Here is a 22,822-nt window from a genome sequence, read left to right on the forward strand (position 1 = left end):
AGGGGTATGCCCCATCGAGGTTCTTGTCGTTGTTCTATATGCCCATGAGACTTGAGGCAGCTCCTTGACCATCTCCACTTAACTTATTCTAGCATTTTCTTCATAGAACTCTTTAGAGTCTTATTTACTGCTTCAACCAGGCCATTTTCCTGGGGATGGGCCACAGAGGAAAAGCTTTTAATTATCTTTTTTTTTTTGTAGAAGTGTGTAAACAAATCACTGTCAAATTGGGTCCCCTTATCCGACACAATCTTCCTGGGCATCCTGTATCTACAAATGATGTTCTTTACTATGAAATCTAGGACTTTCTTCGAGGTGATAATTGATATGGGTTCGCTTTTGTCCACTTTTTAAAATAGTCGACAGTGACTACAATGTATTTTACTCCACCTTTTCCGGTTGGCAAGGAGCCTATGAGGTCAATTCCCCACATCACGAATGGCCATGGGGAGCTCATCATGGTAAGCTCGAAGGGTGGAGCTCGCAGTATCAAAACGAACCGTTGACACTTATGACAACGCTTAACGTACTCAAATGAGTCTGCCTTGACTGTTGGCCAGAAATATCCTTGCCTAAACACCTTTTTTAACAGGCTATGCCCCCCCGTGTGGTCTTCGTAAAATCATTCATGGATTTTTTCTAAAATATTTTTTGCCTCAGGGGGAGTTACACACCTAAGTAATGGCATGGAGTATCCCCTTCTGTACAATTTTCCTTCCAAGATGGTGTATCTTGGTATTTTTTACATTAGCTTTCTAGCCTCGTTCCGGTTTGCTGGGAGACTCTCGGTTTCAAGGTAGCCAACTATCAGGGTCATCCAGGTGGGTTACGACTCAACCATGTTTACATCTTCTTCCTCAGGCCCGGTTATGCTCGAAACAACTAGGAATTCTATTGGAACCACATTAAGTGTGTCAGCTTTATTGGTCATGGCAAGCCTGGCCAATGCATCTACATTCAAATTTTGTTCCTGGGAACTTGTGCTATAGCGTAGAACCCAAACTCCCCAAATGCTACCTTAACTTTCTCTAGGTAGGCTGCCATTTTTATGTCACGAGCCTAATATTCACCCATGACCTGGTTAGCGACCAATTTAGAGTCACTGTAGTAGTGGATGGCCTTTGCTTTGAGCTCGGAGGCGATCCAAAGGTCTTCTAACAACATCTCGTACTCAACATCATTATTCGATGCCTCAAAGCCAAACCTTAATGCCAAATGGAAGTGATTTCCCATCAGGGTGATCAAAATGATTCATGCCCCCGACCCATTTTCATTAGACGACCCATCGACGTAAGGTCTTCACAACTCGCGGGCTGGGGTTACGACTTCCTCATTGGAGATCCCTGTACATTCGACAATGAAGTCTGCCAACACCGGTCCTTTGATCATTGTTCTAAGATGATAGGTGATTTCAAACTATCTGAGCTCGACAACCCATTTCAAAAATCTCCCGGATGCTTCGGGCTTGGATAATACTTGTCTTAATGACTAATCAGTTAACACATGGATAGGATGTGCTTGGAAATATGGTTGAAGCTTTCGAGATGCATGCATTAAGCGCAAAGGAAGTTTCTCTATTTATGGGTGTCTCGATTCTACCCCAGTGACCTCTTGCTGAAGTAGTATATGTGTTTTTGTACTTTGTTATCCTCCTGGACAAGTACTGCACTAATCGTATGCTCGGTTGTAGCGAGGTATGAGTATAAGACTTCCCCTGCAATTGGTTTAGACAAGATTGGTGGCTCAGCGAAGTGTTTCTTAAGGTTCTAGAATATGAGTTCAAACTCATCCGTCCATTCAAAATTTTTTCCCCCTCTCAAAAGATTAAAATATGGAAGACACCGATCTGTTGATTTCGAGATAAACCTACATAAGGCCGCCATTCGTCCAGTTTGGCTCTGAACATCTTTATGTTTTTGATGTGAGAGCATGTCAATTAATGCTTTAATATTCTTGGGATTAGCCTTTATACCTTGAGCATTCACTATCAATCTGAGAAACTTTCCCAAGGATACTTCAAATAAGCATTTTTGTGGGTTATGTCTCATATTGTATTTTCGGAGCACAATGAAATATTCAGCGACATCGTCCACATTGTTACAGTTATGTTTGGACTTGACTAACATCTCGTCCACATAAACTTCCATTTTATTCCCTATATGCTCATCGAACATCCTATTCACCAATCTTTGGTATGTGGCTCCTGCGTTCTTGAGTTCGGAAGGCATTACATTGTAGCAATACAAGCCTTTATTGGTCACGAAGTTTGTATGTTCTTGGTCGGGTGCATGCATGACTATCTGGTTATATCCAGAATAAGCATCCATGAATGACATGATGTCGTGACCTGCCGTGGCATCTGTGAGGTGATTGATTCGAGGCAATGGAAAGCAATTCTTGGGGCATGCCTTGTTGAGCTCCAAATAATCGATGTAGGTTCGCCACTTGCCGTTGGGCTTTAGAAACTAGCACAGGATTGACTATCCAATCAAGGTAGAAAGCATCATGGATAAACCGATTTGCCCTTAGCCTTTCGACCTCCTCTTGCAGGGCTTTCTTCCTATCATCGTCTAGGAGCCTCCTTTTTTCTTGCTTTGGAGGGAAACTCTTATCTATTTTGAGTGCATGGCTCATAATACTCAGATTGATCCCTATCATATCCAAGTGTGACCATGCAAACACATCTTGGTTTTCTCTCAAAAAGCACGTTAATTGCTATTTTGCATTTTTGGAAAGATTTTTCCCTATTTTTACCACCCTTGTGGTATCTTTCTCATCGAGCTTCACTTCTTCAAGCTCCTCCATTGGTTTGAGATCGGCACTTTCTTCACTCCTCCATTTTTGGAAAGATTTTTCCCTATTTTTACAACCCTCGTGGTATCTTTCTCATCGAGCTTCACTTCTTCAAGCTCCTCCATTGGTTTGAGATCGGCACTTTCTTCAACCCTAGGGTCGATCTCTTCTTCTACTTCAAAGATAGATCCATTCATTTCCTGAATAACTACAAGTGCTTGTGAACTTGTTTGGTTCTTTCCTCTCATGGAAATACTATAGCATTACCGTGCGGCGGGCTGGTCTTCCTTCAGCATCTCAATGCCACCAGACATCCGGAACTTGATGGAAAATGCCTAACAGACGACACTGCCCCCAGCCTAATCAGGGCTGGTCTCCCGAGTAGTACGTTGTAGGCCGATGGGGTTTCAACCACTATGTATTCCATCATCTTGGTCTCCGAGACTGGATAGTCTTCCAAGGTTACGGGGAGCTCGATGGATCTTGTGATGGCAATCCCTTCTCCTGAAAATCCATACAACGTCGTTGCACAGGCTTTCAAATCTTGAAGTGTGAATCCCATCTATTCAAGAGTAGCCTTATAAAGGATATTGACTGAGGTCCCATTATCTATCAGGACTCTGTGCATCCTTTTTTTGGCAAGCTGAAGTGTGATGACCAGAGGGTCATTATGGGGAAGCTGAACATGCAAAGCATCTTCTTCTATAAAAGTAATGGGTTGTGATTCAATCCTTTGTTGCTTTGGAGCTTGTGGTTTAGGCTCATAGGGAGAACCGTCTCCAGTCTTGAGCTCGTTTACATATCTCGTTTGGGTATTTATGCCCGATCCAGCAAGATGTGGTCCTCCGGAGATGGTTACCACATCCTCCTTTGCTCGGGAGGTGTTATTCTGTTGGGCAAGTTGCACAAAAATTACCCTCTGTCCAGTCGACGCTTGAGTGTTTTGATTTCATATGTATTGTAAGAAATATCCTCTCGAGATCAGGCTCTCGATCTCATCTTTTAGTTGTCGGCACTCATCGGTAGTATGTCCGACATCCCTGTGGAACCTGCAGTACTAGTTGGTGTCTCTCTTTGACTTCTGATTTCGCATTGAGTCAGGCCACCTAAACGGGACTTGATTCTCACTTGTGATAAAGATATTCTCCCAAGTTTCATTGAGCTTGGTGTAAACTGTATAAATGGAGAAACACTTGTGTCCCTTCTTCTTTTTTCCCCTGTTTGCCTCTAAGTTATTCGTTTCATTTTTATTCTTTTTGAAGGGTTATCTCTTGAGGGTCGAGACGTTGATGAGGTAGCCGAGGTTGAGGCTGAGTTAACATTCATTATTGTAGTTATAATGGGCTGAGGGGTTAGTTTTAATGCTGACCTCGCCTCTTTTACATTGACGAATCTCTGAGCCCTTTTGTTGAACTCGGTTATTATTCTTATCAGTTTTCTTTGCATATCATCCCAAAGAGGACTTCTTGGCAATATTCCATCTCGAACGGCCATAAGATGACCACTATCATCAACATTACGAGGTCACGCCACCTCTATGTGAAACCTCACCAGGTAGCTTTTTAATGACTCTCCCGGCTGTTGTCTGACATTGTTCAAGGTCGATGCCTCGGGTGTGACGCCTACCATGGCTTTGAATGGTTTTTATAAATTCCTTTGCTAATTGATCCCAAGACGAGGTTGAATTTCTTCTAAATTTATCGAACTTTTTTTTCGCTGGTCCTGTTAAATTAGTTAGAAATAGCATGCATCTAAGCTCGTGCCAACGTTGTTGGCTCGCATGATGGTATTAAATGTGTTCAGATGGCTGTCCGGGTTTGAGATCCCATCAAAAGGAGCTATATGGGGTATCTTGAACACGTAAAGAAATGGTGTGTTTGAAATATGTGGAGCGAAAGTGTAACACTACAAGAAAAAATGCTTTTAATAACACCGAAAATGTGTTATCAAAACATACCATAACACTTTTTGATGTGTTAAGACCGACTATGTTGTCGTAGGTTAGGGTACTTTACATAACACTTTATCATTGTTATACAGATGTGTTATTATACTGTCAACGATAACATAATTTCTGTGTTATTTTAATAAATAGATAAGTGTTTAATTATGTTATTTATAGTCGATTATATAACACATTTCAATACTTATAAATTTGTGTTATAATACACTTTAGTATAACACATATTTTGTGTTATACTATACTTTAGTATAACACATTTTTTGTGTTATACTACACTTTAGTATAACACATTATTTGTGTTATATAATGAACTTTGCATAACATAATTCTTTGCATAACATAATTCTTTGCATAAAATGTGTTATTGTAATAGATATTATAACACAATTTTGGTATTATAACACTAATTAGTTACATTATATTTTAATTTTTTTTATATAATTAAAATTAATTTTCTAATATATACTAGCATCATCAAATGAACTTGATTTTCAAATAACAAAATGTAAAAACATTCAACATTGTATTAACAATCCACAAATTAGTTTAAAACATTCAACACTGTCATCAATAACAAAATGTTCTTTAAGTATTCAAGGAGTCTTAAATATTCAACATAGTGAAAAGTTATTACTTTCAACACAAAATATTCTACAGCTGCCCAACACAAAGTCTTCAAAATTAAGTATCATTTTCTACTTCGCTTGTCACATCTGCAAAATAATCAAAGAAATATTTTATTGTTATTATCTAGCATCACAAATTACTTCAAGAAAAATGCTATGGAAATTATATCCAAGAAAGGACACCACATACAAAATAATGAATTCACAACTACACCAGAGCAAACAAAGAAACTTGGTCCACATACAATATTCAAAACTTGTGTTTGTCGTGCTGCTTTGGACTAGATCTACCCCATGATGAAACCATGTTTTGTAAGATTGGTCCATGCCCCACAAAACTAAGTGTTTGACAACTTCGTCTGAAAGTTAGTGTGACCATTCAGAGCCAATTTAAGAAGCATACATAGCCATCTGTTTGTTAGTGTGACCATTTTGTATTAGTATACATTATAAATTAAATCTATTGTACTCACTTCGATTAGACCTACTTATACGCTATATAGATCATCAGAATACACCATACCATCATAAGGCTAAGTACTTTCAGATTTGGGTTATAATTAATTGAAGAAATTACACTTTTTAATTGTAATTTTATTCCACCATACCATCATATTCTTACCATTTTTTTCCCTCTAGTCTTAGCAGTTTTCCCTTTACGAGCTAATTACTCTCTTGAATATTTAAAAGCATTTCCTTTCTTGGTTTTCTTTTAAATTATGGCTTTCTATTTTTTGTAATTTAATGATTTGCTTATTTGGCTCAATCTAAATTGTTCCCCAGGATTCCGATACAACTAGCTACAAATTGAAGTTGTAATAGAGGGCTTTCACCGGTTAAAAATATCCATTTCTTCATTTAAATTTGATTGATTAATTTTTTAACTCAAAGTTGCGTGTGTGTGGCTTAATTTTTTAACTTAGCAACGTATTACAAAATCTTGATGTTTTGTTTCAGGTTAATTATGGCAACTTCATGCATGGGCTTATGAAAGAAAACATTTAGCTGAACAGGAAAGTTCTGTCAGAGTTATCTATGCACGAACCATACAGTTTCAAGTTTTGGCTGAATTTCATTGTTTATTTATGGTAGACTGCATGTGAGCAACAACCATATTTACATGCAAAATTATTAGATCTTAGTTTTCCAGCCCTACAAGTAACTTGGCACTGGTCTATGTTGTGCCTTGACCACCATTTTTTGTTAATTCTGCTGGTTTATTTTCTATCCATTTAATAGTCTCTAGTTCAAGATATTCTAGTGTTGTTTTTAATTTAAAAATCAGATTCTAAAATGGTAGCCACTAACTAATTGGGTTTGGATCAAAGACAAGATTTTAGCTTGGGTTATGGCAATTTTGTTATGGCAATTAATTCTAATCTATACATATGGAAATAATGAAAACAATATGACTAAATGAAAAATCTAATCTATACATATAATGAAAAATCTAATCTATACATATAAAAGCTTACCTAATCATCTATCAATACTAAGTCAAAAAAATTCAAACAACACACAATAAGTTTTCTTCCTTATATCACCGCAGCACACAAACAAATTTTCCAGAACCTACTTCTCTAATACACACAAGTTTTCAACCTTCCGTTATCACCGCAGCACACAATTTTAATCTCAGAACCTACTTCTCTATGGATGAATATTTAAGATATTCAAACTCCTCTAACATTTTTAAGATATTAATAATAAGAGTTAAAAGAACAAATTCCATACCTCTTGCAAATTAATTTTGCAATGCTCCTTGCCAATTCGACCCACAACCTAAAGAATATAATCAATACCTAAAAGATTAATACAAAATTAAAATTTGGCAATAGATATTTAAACAGCCTTTGAAATCCAAAATTTATCTAATTCAATATTAAAATTTGGGGATAAAATATATACACACATTTACTTTAAAGGAATTTTAAGTATGACTTAGTAAATTTTGACAAAATTGATAAAAGAGTGTAAAGAGAAATTGAAAGGGTAAAGGCTGAACTGAAAAAAGAATTTGAGATGAAAGATTTGGGTGCTGCAAAAGTAATTTTGGGTATAGATTTCTGGTTTATGGTGGAGCTGGAAACGAATATAGGACAACTGCTATAAAAGGTTTTGTTGACTCATATTTTGCAGGCTGTCTAGAAATTAGAAAATCACTTACAGGTTATGTTTTGGCAGTTTTCGGTACAGTTGTTAGCTGGAAAACGAGTAGCAAAAGATGGTTGCTTTATCTACTACAGGAACGACAAACAATATAAAAGACAAATAAGTCTCACATCTTGATTTCAACAATAATTATCACTTTTTTCTTCATATTATCAAAACTTCCTTTTAGGAGGCACATTCTTAGTTGTCATTAAAACACAACAAAATTATGTGAAAAATACTTTCATCCACTCTTATTCCAGGAAATAATTGTGAGAAGCATAATACAGAATGAAGAGAAAAATGATACAAAATCAAGCAAGAGAAGCTCGAAAAACATTTCGTGTAGAAAATTGGATCGTCGATAAAATGCAGTTTATGTCAAGAGAAGTACATAATGTATTTTCAACGAGTTTCATAAATTAAACTAAAGGGTAAAGAAAATAATTTTTTTTTTCTCATGGTGTACAAACTATGGTATGGCTGCAAAGGTCATTGCAAACACTAACAGAGATCTCCATGAATTCAAAGAAAAGCATATATAACTGAGCCCTGGCTATACCTTAGGCCATCATTTAAGCTTCTTCTTACTGTACAATCTTGATCTCTCAAGAAAATCTTGTAAAAAAATATAAAAAAAAATTCGAAGGATGAAAGAAATAAGAACCTTGTTGCCAAATAAGACACTAAAGTTTACGACCCTCTCTAAAAGCAATGCTGAAGGAATTTTGTTGGCCTTTCTTAGTAGGGCCACCAATAGTTCCTTTCTGCATCATCGCCACGAACTCGTTATAATCTATGCGCCCATCCTGCACGGAGAAAAAAACGTGGGAGAAACAGTAAGGTCTTGGAGATGAAACAAATAGAAGTGATAGCCATATCGAATTCAACCATGAATCACAGAAAACAAATGCAATTCTTGAAAGAATGCAAGTTTCATTTTAGTAGACAGTAAGATGTTTAAGCCAAATTCACACTAGCAGTAGCAATTCAAGAAAAAGTAAATTCAACCACAGAAACAAGATCTTAAATTCTAATGAGTCCATCTTGATATTTGCAAAACAAAACAACTAATGGCTCAAAATAAAATTTGAATGATCATATGCAAGGAAAAAAACTCTTTAAATCTCTGAATTTCAATTTACAGCCATTCAATTGGTGCAGTAACAGAATAATCATCAGAGAAATACTCACATTATCCTGATCAACTTCTTGCATCATTTCTTCTAGCCGGACGTCCTGTACACCAAACTCCTCGCAAGCATGTTGAAGCTCGTCTTGAGTAATGTAGCCACTTCCATCTTTATCGAAGTAGGAAAATGCCGCAAACAAATGATCTTCTCTCTCAATTTTGTTTAAATGCAAAGTGGCTGCTACAAACTCTTCATAATCAATTGTTCCACTGTTATCTACATCTGCCTGCAAATCAGTAAATGAGTTAAACTAAGAATATCTAATGAATTATTCTCCAAACAATTTATGAATTAGTTCTCTATCATATCCTTGAGTGATCATCATAATTGCAGAAGAGAATAGCATATTAAAAGGTGAGTAATCTCATTGCTTATGATGAAAGAATAATATTTCAATTTCAATGATTTCCTGCTGAGATTTGTCACCAAAGGTGAAATATCTTTTGAAGTAATTTAGAAATAGAACAAGAGTAAAGAAAATTGTCACATATAAGGATTTTTTTTTTATATATAAAAAAAACATATATAATCAAGATTGAACAAATTTTCAACCTCTTGGTGCTTGGTTTAAAGTTGAAACCATACAAAGCCCAGAGACCATTATAAGGAAAAAGGAACTAAAATGGCAACCCATAGTCCATACTAGTGTATATCTAATCTTAAAAATCTATGCCATGATATACTAGCATATCGACCCAAACTACAAGGAAAATATTTTTTAGTCCTAGATTTAAATATTTTCATTTTGATCCTATATTTTTTAAAAGTGTTCCCAATAGTCCTTATTAACATTAATTGTAAAATATAAAATGACGCTTTTAAAAGGCTTAGAGATCAATACTAAATATTAAGTTCTGTATGAAATTATAGTTGTGCCCTTAAATTAAATCTAACATGTGTGTTCAGGGGCTAAAGTGGAAAAGTTCTAAAGACAAAAATAATATATTCTGACGTTTAGGGTACCAAAAGGAGAGCTTCTCAATAGTTTAGGTGTTTAGAATCATCTTTTAATATATACTTAGCTATGGGAGAAGCACAGTTTTTTCAGCCTCTTCATTTGGAATCTTAATAAAAAGAACAAGGATATCCCATTTATAATAGTTTAGGTGCATAGAATCATCTTTAAACATATATGAACTTATTGCTTGCATTAAATCATAAATTTCAGATTCCTTAAGATTAGCTCAAAATCTTTTCAAACCAGCCTTAAGTTCTTCAAAAGTGATTTGACCACTACTGTCAGTGTCTATCATTTTGAACATTTCTTTTAGGCCAGCAATTTCTTCTTCAGATAAGCTCTCTGCAATTACTTGCCAAAAAAAGGGGAAATAAATGAGTTGAATAATTACAAGTCATCTATTAATTTAATTTAGGTATATGACTATCAATTATTTGGCTTCAAACCATTCACTTATTTAATACATAAAGTGACTTACTCTAATAGCCATTTTCTTGAGCTTGTTCATTAAAGAGAATTGCTTCAATCGACTTAATATTGCAGAATCGAGAGGCTTGTCAGGAGCGACACCACCAACTTGAACCCAGGGATGGCTTGCGAGACATATAAACAAAAGGTCATCAGTGCAAACAGAATGTTGTGCCTAAGAACACCTTGATATAGAATTATACATAAGCAAAAAATTATGACAATTGTTGAACAAAAATGATGAGAATAATTATTTATAAAGCAGCTAAAATGAATAATAGATGCTTTTCCAAAAAGCTTTTCTCCACAATAATTGCAACCCTTTAATTTCAGTAACAACACAGGTCAAACACAAAAATTGTAATCATGAAAGCAAACCAGTAACAGAAACTCACACAAAACATCATGTGCATATATCCGCCTTTTGGGATCTCGAATAAGCATTTTCCTTAATAAATCTTTAGCACATTCAGAAATACTAGGCCATGGGTCTGTTGAAAAGTCTAGGTCACCATGTAATACTTCTTCAAATATCCCTTGCTCGCTCTCTATTGAAACCAAGGGGAAAGAAAAAAGGTCACAAAATACACATATAGAGACACAAATAGAAACACAGATACTAAATACAACAATGACTAACAAGAAGCATCTTTAAAAATCCTACCAACCCAAAATGGAGGCACTCCACTTAACAGAATGTAAAGAATCACTCTAGCACTCCAAACATCTGCTTCTGGACCATACCGCTTGCGTAAGACTTCTGGTGCAACGTAATATGGGCTACTAACCACATCACTAAATCTCTCTCCTGCAAATGGGAATTGAAAAATAAAAACAGATTTTTTATTAGTTCTCATACAAATTATGGATCAGATCTAGTTCTATGTTGTGTTAAACAAGCACAACAATGCATCATATAGCCGGAGAATAGCTTTCCATTAACAGTTGCAGTTATTAAATAACCCTTGCAAGCTGCATACAGAACAAGGAAAAAAGAAAGTGTTATCAAGGCCTTTTTAATAATGTTATGTTATGAAGACATAAAAGTAACATTCTGGACATTACAAGTGGGAATCCCCTTGCAAAGAGCCCAAGACCCACAACAGAAACCAGTAGCACGATTATAATAGGACTAAATAAGCTATTTATGAAGAAATTTTTGCTCTTTTGACTAGACTATACGCGGATATTTTTCTTTTCATAATGTAAAAATTTTATTTTCTTATTCTTTGTGGCATTTCTAATTTCTAATTCATGTTGATTGCAACTTATAGATTAGTTCCTTCACTTATCTTTTTTATTCTCTCTTTTCAATCTGAATATGATTCAAACCACTTGTAAAAAAATTTGACTGAAATTAATTGTATATTTATATAAATAATTTTTACACAAACATAATTCATTATATGTATAGTTTCAAGATTCCATCCTTGAAACAAAGAGTGCAATAAATATTAAATCTGTAGACTTCAGCAATTGATGTATAGTGCAATAATTCATTATATGTATAGTTCATGATACTCAATAACTTCAGATTTTGATTTTTCAATTTGATCTCTCACTAAGAGGTAGGCTTGGGAAGAGGAAATACATGCTACATTCTTCAATTTGCTCTGTCCATTTGCGAGAAGAGTTAGCATTAGTGAAATGATATTTTAAAGTAGTAAAACCAGCACACACAAAAGACTAGTTATACATTAAAGTGACCTGCAAGTTAGATAACTGCTGCAATATATGTACTCTCTCTTCATGATCATGTACGAGAATGCATGGAAAATCAAACTCGCTACTGTTAGAAGCCTTTTTTGTGCATTAATGGTACTCACATACCTTGATCCAGAGTGAAGAACAATCAAAGTTTGTCAGAAGCCATTTATGTGCATTCATGTTAAAAGAGTCAGCCTCTTCAACACCATCAATGTAGTGGCAATATTCTGGACATATACAAGCACTTCCAGCATATGCAGCATCCACATGGAACCACATTCCATGGCTCTCAAATGGCCACATTACAACTACTATAAGACTGTGTAAACATTTAGTTTTCTTTATTCTAATTATCTGAACTTTTTAATTGTCCCAAGTGACCTAAGTTGCCATTATCCATGTTTTGTTTTAGATGTTAGGAAATGAAATATATATGCTTAGTTAGTTGCAGAGGAAAACAAACGAAATTACCAACTAAAACTAGAAAAAGCAAATTTACTTACCAAAAAATTATCGAGGTCTTGATGGTCATGGTGGGAATAGTATTATCTAAGCACATCTAGTTTCCCACAAACCATACTCCTTTACTCATCCGAAGATATTCAAAATATACTTACTAGTTACTTAGAAGATATTCAAAGTCATCCATAAAAATAAAAATAAAAGAGTCAAACTTATCAAAGTGAAAAAGGGCACTGAGTTTTAAAGTGGGAAATTGATCAAATATACAATTCATAGAGGAATGCTTAAAGACCACAGATGACACTAGAGGGTCAATAAAAAATCATCTAAGCACAAGCTCATGTCCAACTACTCTTCAGAATGGTGCTTGTTAAAAGACTAAAAAATCTTCTAAAGCTAGCTGGGTATTTCTACAATGAAACATTCTTTAATATCCTCCACCACTATACATAATAAAACATGACATCTCAATTCAAAGTATTAATAAATTAACTACACACAAGAAACATTTGGACAAGATATTTCAGCAATAGTAGCATCATCAGCAGTAACACATACATACACATACACATATTTTGAAAATCAAACTACATTTACCATTGTATAGCTCACATATATCATTTTAAAAAATTAACCATTGTCCCAAAATTATCAACATCTGCCAAGTTGATGGTATGGTAGAATAACCTGATATGCCAGAAATCAAAATCTATTCTCAACAGTCTACACAAGTAGAAAAATAACTGTATTCAAATGAGGGATGCTAAATTTCACTTTCCCAATTGCCCAAAACAGAAGCCACCACAACATAGAAACTTCCAAAAAAAAAAAAAAAGAACCAAATATCAAATTGATTGGTCTTTGATATACCTTGCCACAACATAGAAACTTCCAAAAAAATAATAATAACCAAATGTCAAATTGATTGGTTTCATCCCAGAAAACTAAAGAAAAAAACAAATATACCTTGCCCCAACCAAAGTCGTTGCTGCAAAGCTTGTTTTCATGAAGCTCGGAGCCCCCGACGAAGCCTGTCACCACATCGATTGTCGAGGCAAAAGTCATCTCGAGCGGCTGGAGGATAGTACAGCTGCTGGTTCGCATGCGTTGTAGCCATCCGCAGTCATCCTCGAGTCCCTAAGTCCTGGCCCTCTGCAGCTGTGCCAATCGAGCCCGCCCCGCCTGCGCTGATCGAGCCCCACCAGACTTCTGCCAACGTCTCGGTGATAGATGAACTCCAAATAAAAAAAAAGAGATGAGCCTTGGCTTTATGTGGATGCTGCTAGTAGAATGAGATAGAGAAGAGATATGGTAGGGATTGTAAAATGGGCCTTGGCTTTCACAGTTTTTTTTTCTTTTTTTTGTAAGAATAATAAAACAAAATGAAGAATGAGAGAATGGGAACGGGGAATAGAGGGAAAATATGCAAAGGGAAAGTTGATCGGAAACACCGTAGATGATTGGAGGAGTCGAACAAGATATTTCCCAGAAAATTGTTTAGAGTTTTGGAAATAAAAAAAAGTAGAGGAAAATAAAAAAGTAAAAGGAAGAAGATAACTTTACAAGTAATAGCGCGGGCTCCAAAATTTTTATACCGCCAATTTTTTTTTCTTTGCCACTTATTATTTTATTATTTAAATTATCATAATACTTTTTCAACAGTGTTATATTCATGTGTTATGAAAAATGGTATTTGGTGTAGTGTAACGTCCTCCTAATCCTAGATCATTACACTGTGTACTTTAAATTGTGTCAGGCTTGTTAATCAAGTCATTCAGCTTAAAACGTGCCACTATGGTTAATGACAAGGGTTAGGGATAAAATTTTTAGTCAAAGGAATCATTGAATTTTATTTAAAAATTTCCATACATTCGTGGGATCCCAAAATATTACAACCAATTTCTTAAAGAAGTGTAAGTATATCAAAAATTACATCTAGCCGACCTAAGCGGAAAAAATAGGGCTACAACCCTAGTTCCTCTAAGATATCATTGGCCGTGGTGGTCGAGCAACCGCATATGTACATATCACCAAAAAAGCTCTCCAACTCATGGCTGGTCAAGTTTTCCCTGCCCCTTACTTGCACCACTGAGCACCTGTGAGCCAAGGCTCAACAAGAAAACTCTACATGTGCATAAACAGAAAATACTGATTTTGAAACACTTATCTAGCATGTCCAGCAATAATAACCTGCACATATAGTCATTCAGTTACAAAAAAATGGTCATTGGACCGATTTGGGGCCACTGCCCTAAACAGTTAACAAGAGAGCGAACCCCGGGGCCTATGCCCTAGCTTTGTGACCATAGAGTCACCTAGGGCCCTCGCCCTTATCTCTGAGTAACTAGCCATAGAGCTAGCCCAAGACCTTTGGTTTTTAAAAGACCATAGGGTCGACCAACGTAATAGTACATTACTGATTTAGGCCTAAGCCTATTGACCAGCACACAATGTGCGTTTGCTGCCCTTGACTAATAAGTTAAGCCCTAATCCAGGTATTCAAACTTCAAATCAGAAATAGATATGAATAGGCATATCCCAACAAAACTAGTATGCATGCATGTTAATCACATAAAACCATCGAGTAACCGTACTCATAATACTAATCATACCTATTTAACACGGCCTCAAGCCCTAATCACAGGATCCATGCAACAAACATGAAACACTTAAGCAAGTATAGATTATTCAAGAAGGATCAATCAACATGTGAAACAATTGCTTAAACATAAACGTTATCAATGCCCAAGCCCTAATCATAATTATTGATAATAGTCAGGCCAAGCCCTGATCACATATAACATGTATTGAGTGTAGTTTTCTTACCTCAGGTCCGAGTATAACGTAAAATAAGGACAACACTCGAGCACGATCCTGGTTCCGAGCCCCTAGCGATAACCTAGTCACAACCATAATATAGGATTCCATCAATAACGAGCAAATAAAGGCTTACAAACTAAGTCCTAGCCTTCAGGGCCTCGAATTCCACTAAATCGAGTAGTGGAATCGATCCCGAGCCATAAGGAAAAGGTTCCCATCATTAAAAACTCCCCAAGGAAAAAACTGCCCAGGTAGGTCGCGACCTACCCTTGAGGGTCGTGGTGCCCCCCCTCTAATCTGAGACCCTCTCCCTCTACCAAAGGGATGCGGGCCGCGACCTACCCAAGAGGGTCATGGTGCGCTCCCAAACAGAGGCCTCCAAGGGCCCTGTGTTCTGCTAAGTCACAGCCCCTCAAGAATAGAGCCACGACTTGGCCTTGTGAACCGAAATTTTCCTCATTTTCCAATAGTCCAAAATCAACCCAAACTATGCCAATTTCACCCCAAAAGCATAATTCAATAACCATAACTGTTCTAACATCTTCCTAGTTGCAAACCAAACAAGAATCTAGTTATAAAACTCATCAAAATACCAAATTCACTCTTGAGCTACAAGGTTCAAAAACACCCCCAAAACAGCTGCAAACTCTTACATAAATCAGTTAAACACATAGGTTAAATTGTTACCTTAGTTGTGAATGAAGATCTCCTAGCCACAAGCTATCAAAATCTCAATCCCAAGCATTCAATTCATTGGTTTCTAGCAAGGATCTTTCTTAATTCTTCAAAAACTAGCTTAGTGAGACTTTAGAGAGAGAGTGAGATGAGAGAGTGAGTCACTTCAGAGAGGGTCTTTGTGTGTTTCTTTATGTTTCCTAAGGCTTTAGTTTCACTTAAGCTAATCCCGAGGCTCAGGGTACCAAAAACGTCCACAAGGGAAAAATGGTCAAATTCCCCGGGATTCCCTCTTAAAATCACTAACTCCAAAGATATCCCTAATTATTCATTCCCATTACCCGATAACCCGATTAAATGCCAAATACCCAAAATACCCCTTGACTCGCCCGAATCAGGTATTGGGTACCGTTATGAATTTCCCGCTAACTTGCTCCCTAGGATCGTTTCGTGCCGAGTAACTAAAATATACCCACATAATAATGTGCTCTTACACATATATCACATATATGCACTTAAATATATAATTATGCCCATAATGGGAAAAATTACGAAAGTTACCCTTCTAATAAGAAACGGGTCCACATGCATATTTAATACCCCTAAACATGCACCACTAGTTATATTATCACATAATCACAATCAAATAACACATGTAATTAAATATATTGCATTCCTGGCCTCCTAATCAAGGCCCTAAGCCTTATTATGTAATTTTGGGATGCTACAAATATCCCCTCCTTACAGAAATTTCATCCTCGAAATTTTACTTGAACAACTTGGGATACTGAGTCTGCATATCTGCCTCCAGCTCCCAGGTCGCTTCCTTGACCTTTGGTTCCTGCATAATACCATAACTGAAGGTATAGTCTTGTTCCTCAGGACCTTGTCCTTCTTGTCTAAAATCTGAACTGGCTGCTCTTCATAGGACAAGTCTGCCTCCAGTTCTAGATCCTCATAACTCAGTACATGAGTTCCATCTGACACATACTTCCTCATCATGGAAATATGGAATACATTATGCACACTAGACAGTGCAGGGCTAAGGCCAACCTATAGGCCACCTGCCTGATCCTCTCTAGGATCTCAAACGGTCCCACAAACCTAGGGCTTAACTTGCCCTTCTTCCAGAACCTCCTCACCCCTCTCAGAGATGTAACCCTAAGAAAGATATAATCTCCCACATGGAACTCTACGTTCCTCCGCCTTGGTTCTGAATAGCTCTTTTGTCTACTCTGAGACGCGAGCATATGAGCTTTAATCTTCTCGATAGCCTCAGTGGTCCTCTGAACTGCATCAGGTGCCACCCCAACGGTAGACTGGTAGCTACTGTTATAGGAAAACTCTATGAGGGGAAAATAGTTACTCCAAGACCTTTCAAATTCTAACACACGTGATCTCAGCATGTCTTCCAATATTTGGACAGTCCTCTCAGACTGACCATCGGTCTGAGGATGAAAAGTTGTATTGAACTTCAGCTGTGTATCCATCGCCCTCTACAAACTTCCCCAAAACTTGGAAGTAAAGATAGGGTCCCCCTCAGACACGATAGACCTAGAATTCCCATGAAGGCAAACTATCTCTCTCACATAGAGATATGCATACTAGTCAACAGTGTAATTTGTCCTTACTGGTAGAAAATGAGCTGATTTCGTATAGCGATCGACAATGACCCAAATAGAATCATGCTGGCCCACTGTCCTAAGAAATCCTACCACGAAATCCATCGTGATGTCTTCCCACTTCCACTATGGAATATCCAGAGGTTGTAATAGCCCTGCTGGCCTCCGATGCTCAGCCTTGACCTGCTGACAGGTGAGGCACCTTGCCACATACTCAGTCACATCCCTCTTCATCCTAGACCACCAATGTAGAACTCTAAGATCTTGGTACATCTTTGTGGTGCCCAGATGTAGAGAATAAAGGGCAGTATGAGATTCATTCAAAATCTCTTGTTTGATCCTGGTGTCAACCGGAATGCAAATTTGATCCTTGTATCTCAACAAGCCCATGCTTGACACTGTATAGTCCTTAGATATTCCAGATAGGACGTCCCTCTAATCTGCCCCAACTATGGGTCATCTAAGTGCTTCTCCTTGATCCTCTCCAAAAGTGTAGACTGTAGGGTGATATTGGCTAGCTGACCCACTACTAACTCAATGTCGGTTCTTCTCATATCATCAGCCAATTCCCTTGGTATATGTCTGACACTATATAATTGTCCCGGACCCTTTTAGCTTAAGGCATCTGCTACCACGTTGGACTTCCCAGGGTGATAGAGGATCTCATAATCATAATCCTTTACCAGTTCCAACCAATTTCTTTGCCTCATGTTTAGATCCTTCTGGGTGAAAAAGTAGTTTAAAGTTTTGTGATCAGTTTATATCTCACACTTCTCACCATACAAGTAGTGCTGCCACACCTTCAATGTAAAAACTATCGTTGCAAGTTCTAAGTCATGTGTAGGGTACCTCTGCTCATATTCCTTCAACTGACGTGATGCATAGGCATTCACCTTCCCTATTTGCATAAGTACACAACCCAGACCCTTCTTCTACGTGTCACAATAAACTACAAACTTGTCCCGATTTGTAGGAAGGCTCAAAACTGGAGCAGTGATCAAACTCTGCTTGAGCTTTTGGAAGCTGTCTTCATACTTTGCTAACCAAATAAACTTTTGATTCTTGCATGTTAACTCTGTCAATGATGATGCAATCTTGGAAAATCCCTCCACAAAGCATCTGTAGTACCCTGCCAATCCCAAGAATCTCCTGATCTCTGAAACGTTCTTCAGTCTTGGCCATTCTCTGACCGCCTCGATCTTCCCTAGATCCATCTTAATCCCATCCTTACTGACTATGTGACCTAAGAAAGTCACCCGTGGCAACCAAAACTCGCATTTCTCAAACTTCGCATACAACCTGTGTTCTCTCAACCTCTGTAGTACTAATTTAAGGTGTTGCTCATGTTCTGTCTCTGTCCGAGATTATATCAATATATCTTCAATAAAGATGATAACAAACTAGTCCAAGTAATCTTTGAACACCCTGTTCATTAAATACATAAATGTTGCCAAGGCATTAGTCAATACAAATGACATCACCAAAAACTCATAATGGACGTACCTAGTACGAAAAGCTGTCTTCGGTATATCCTCTTCCCTGATCCTCACCTAGTGATAACCAAATCGAAGATCTATCTTAGAGAATACCGTTCTACCCTTCAACTGATCAAACGAATCATCAATTCTTGGCAGTGGATATCTGTTCTTGATAGTCAACTCGTTCAGTTCCTTATAATCGATACACATCCTCAAAGAACATTATTTTTTCTTCACAAAGAGAACTGGTGCGCCCCATGGCGAGAAACTGGCCTAATAAAACCTAAGTCTAGTAACTCCTTGTTGACGGTGAGAACTTGTCAACTAAGTTCAGTTAGAAAAATTGCAAAGTAGAGATTATCAAAAGAAAAGCTTTATAAATCTAAGTATAAACTCCAAGAACAATTGCAGAAGAAAAATGGTGAAATCAGTTTGTATTCACTATGGTGCACTGCTACAGTAATTTTTCTAACCCCCTTCCAAATGGAAGTGGAGTTTATTTTATAGTGGGCTCTAATGGCCCCGGATACAATGTGGTCCAGGGGAACAGGTAGTACGCTAGTACACTGTCAGGTGAATGGTCTCAGGGGTAGTGGTGTCTGCTCCAGTACATGATCAGGGTTGGTGGGTGCACCTCCACTTTAGTACCTGATCGTGCTTCAACTACCTGCCTGGTATGGGTGTCAGAGGAGTAGCTGGTGAGGACAATGGGAGGTACTTCGCTCGTACCACCACTACTTATCTGATGTGGGTACTATGTCCGTACTCTAACTCCTTTTAGTTCGTCAGTGGACTCCGTACCTATAGGAAAAAGGGTGCCCTGTTGGTGGCACTAATCTTAGGGAGAGAAATGAGGCCTCTTCAACGAAGCCTGCTATGTATTTGATGATACTTGGCACCCATGTGTGGGTCGTTGATCTCACTCCATGAGATCAATGCCATGTAGCCCCCATTTGCGAGGCGCATGTGCGAGGCTCTATGGGCGTGCGAGACGAACAGGCCTCGTGGGACGCCTGGTGCGTGAGGCGCTTAGGGGCGGTTTCGCCTGATGCTAGCACGCGAGGCAGAGGGGTCTCGCAAGATTCCTGGTGCGTAGGGCGTTTGGATGTGGCTCGCCTGATGCTGGGCCGCGAGGTGGAGAGGCCTCGCGAGACGCCTGTTGCGCGAGCTACTCAGGGGCAGCCTCACCTGATGCTGGCACACGAGGATGAGGGACCTCGCAAGACACCGGGTGCGCGAATGGGCGCGACCGAGGCAGGCCACGCGAGACGACCTCGTGAAAGGGGCCTTGCAGAGATGCACGCATGGGCGCGGCCGAGGCAGGCCACGTGAGACGGCCTCATGAGGGGGACCTCGCTCAGATGCACGCCGGGGTGCTGGGGAACGACCGAGGCATGCCAAGCGAGATAGTCTTGCGAGACGGGTGCGTGGGCACGGCCGAGGCGAGGCCTTGGGCACCTGAGTGCTTCACTTCAGCACGGGTTCATAGGACCTTCAGCGTGGTTAGCGTGCGACCTCAAGTGGTGTGACGTAGGTCAGACTCTCGAAGGTCTCTCGCGAGGCTTGGGTCTTTCAGGATCATGCCAAATTTTTGGTGCTCACACTTGCCCCCCAGACTATGAGAGTCTTTAGGCTCTCTGGTAGTCTTGATGGTGAATGTATGCTTATCATTGTGCTTCGTAGGTCCCAAGGCAAGCACCCAGTTCCCCTCTTGACCATTGATCAGGCCTTTGGTGTGATGGTTGAGATGAGCCTGCCGTTCCTATAAGTAAGTCTTCACAGCTACCCTATTACTTACACCTTACTTCTTCAGCTTAGTGGTACATGTTGAGTCTAGTTTTTATTATGTTTTGGTGATGTTTTTAGTAGTCTTTTATTTTGTTTTTCCTTCATTTAGCGCGGGTTTATGCTTTGTTTCTTTGTTTTTGTGAATGTCAGGAAGAATTGAGCATGTGGAAGAAAATGCCAAAGAAAGGGAAGAAATAACCGAGTTTTCCATCATATTTCGATCAAGAATGGTTTTTAACACAATTTGGAAGTGTTGGTGAAAATTTGGGATAAAAACTTGAAGAATTGGGAATTCCCTTAAGAGCCACGACATGAGCAAAGGGGAGCCGCGGCTAGGTGGGAAACAGAAGCATTGTTTTTCAGGAAGTCTTCGGGCCGCGGCATGGCTAGATAGAGCCGTGGCATGGATGGGCACTCTTCCCAGAAAACGACGATGCGGGCCGCGGCATGGCTTCAGAGGGCCGCGGAATTGAGAGGATCTTCTGCCCAGAAATTGTGATACGGGCCGCGACATAGTGTATGTAGGGCCGCGGCCCGCCTCTTTAAAGTTTGAGATCCTAGGTTTTAATGACGAAAATGAGAAGGAAAACGTACGGACGGACGAGGGAGAAGTTCTGGTTTTGGAGGCTGAAGCTTAGAGTATTTTTACATGTTTTTCTTTTCTTCTTGATGTTATCTTTAATTTCTGTTGTGATTAGCACTATGACTATGAACTAATTTTCTGTTTAGGATGTTCAATTGAATCTCTTGAATCTCTGTTATGACCTAATGCAATTTTAATTTCCTCTTCTTCAATCTTCTTCAATTCCATATAATCTGTTCTTATAGAGTGATTATTGATTGGCCATCTTTAGTCATATTCATATGTTTTTAAGTCAAAATCTGAGAAGTGAGATTTAATTCTGCTATGGTTATATTGGACATAATTTTAATTTAGAACGAAAGTATCTGAATTAATTTTGTAACTATTATTAAGTTGTGGAAATTAATGCTACCTTTGTGGTTCAATTTACCATAGAAATATAGGAAATTGTCACCTAGGTTGAGTTGATAATTCATAGTATGATTATAGGCTGCTGTATCAACTTGTTAATTGAAGTAGGTAAAAATAATAAGAATTCACATTTTGCATTAGGGAATAATAGAGAGGATAGTTGATGAGATTGAATATCCTAATTGTTTCTCGGTGATTAAATTAAAAGTTTTACTATTAGTTATTATTCTATTTAAGTGTCGATTATTATTTCTGCACTTTACTGGTTCTTTTGCTGTATTTTACAAAAATCAAGAATTTCAATTCATCAAATAGAACAAGAAATTAATTGACTGGTAATTGATAACTCAGTCCTTGAGGACGATACTTGGTTTTACCATTTTATTACGAGTTTGCGACTGTGTGCACTTGCATAGAAAAATTATCGCAACAAGTTTTTGGTGCCGTTGCCGGGGACTGAAAATAATTATCAATATCAGTCTAATTAATTTTTATTCTAATTTGATTTTAATTTATTTGCTTCTAATCTGTTTAGTTGCTAAATTTTTCTATCTCAGGTGAATTTTGGTATATGCGTGGCAGAAAAGGAAAGGACACACTTGTTCCTTTGAATCCTGAGATTGAGAAGTCTTGCAATCAAATCAGAAAGAACAAGAGAGGCCCAGAAATCTGTAAAGATGGCACAGAATGAAGGGGATGGCAGGAATGTTCAAACTCCTGGAGTTGTACAAGGGGTTCAGGCTCAGACCAATGCTGAGAGGAGCCTGAGAGATTATGTCCTACCTACTCTGACGGGAGTACAAAATAGTATACGCCCACCAACTGTAGAGGCCAACAACTTTGAAATAAAGCCCGCTATTCTAAAAATGGTGCAGTCTTCTGTGCAATTCAATGGGTTACCCTCTGAAGATCCTCACACCCATTTGTCCAATTTTCTGGAGTTATGTGGGACCTTCAGATATAATGGAGTGAGTGATGATGCAATCAAGCTCAGGCTTTTCCCATTTTCTCTAAGGGATAGAGCAAAAATTTGGCTGAACTCTCTGCAGCCAAACTCTATCGTCACCTGGCAAGATCTAGCTGAGAAATTTTTGTCCAAATTCTTCCCTCCGTCCAAAGCTGCT

The 22,822-nt window shown here is 38.2% G+C and overlaps 1 pseudogene; it reads right to left on the bottom strand.

Annotated features, from left to right (window-relative positions):
* Positions 1-7,871: 7,871 nt before the first annotated feature.
* Positions 7,872-12,162, bottom strand: LOC133785176 (calcium-dependent protein kinase 1-like; annotated as a pseudogene).
* Between the last annotated feature and the right edge of the window lie 10,660 nt (positions 12,163-22,822).

Source organism: Humulus lupulus, chromosome 6 (assembly GCF_963169125.1).
Source record: "Humulus lupulus chromosome 6, drHumLupu1.1, whole genome shotgun sequence".
In the NCBI taxonomy this organism is placed as follows: domain Eukaryota; kingdom Viridiplantae; phylum Streptophyta; class Magnoliopsida; order Rosales; family Cannabaceae; genus Humulus; species Humulus lupulus.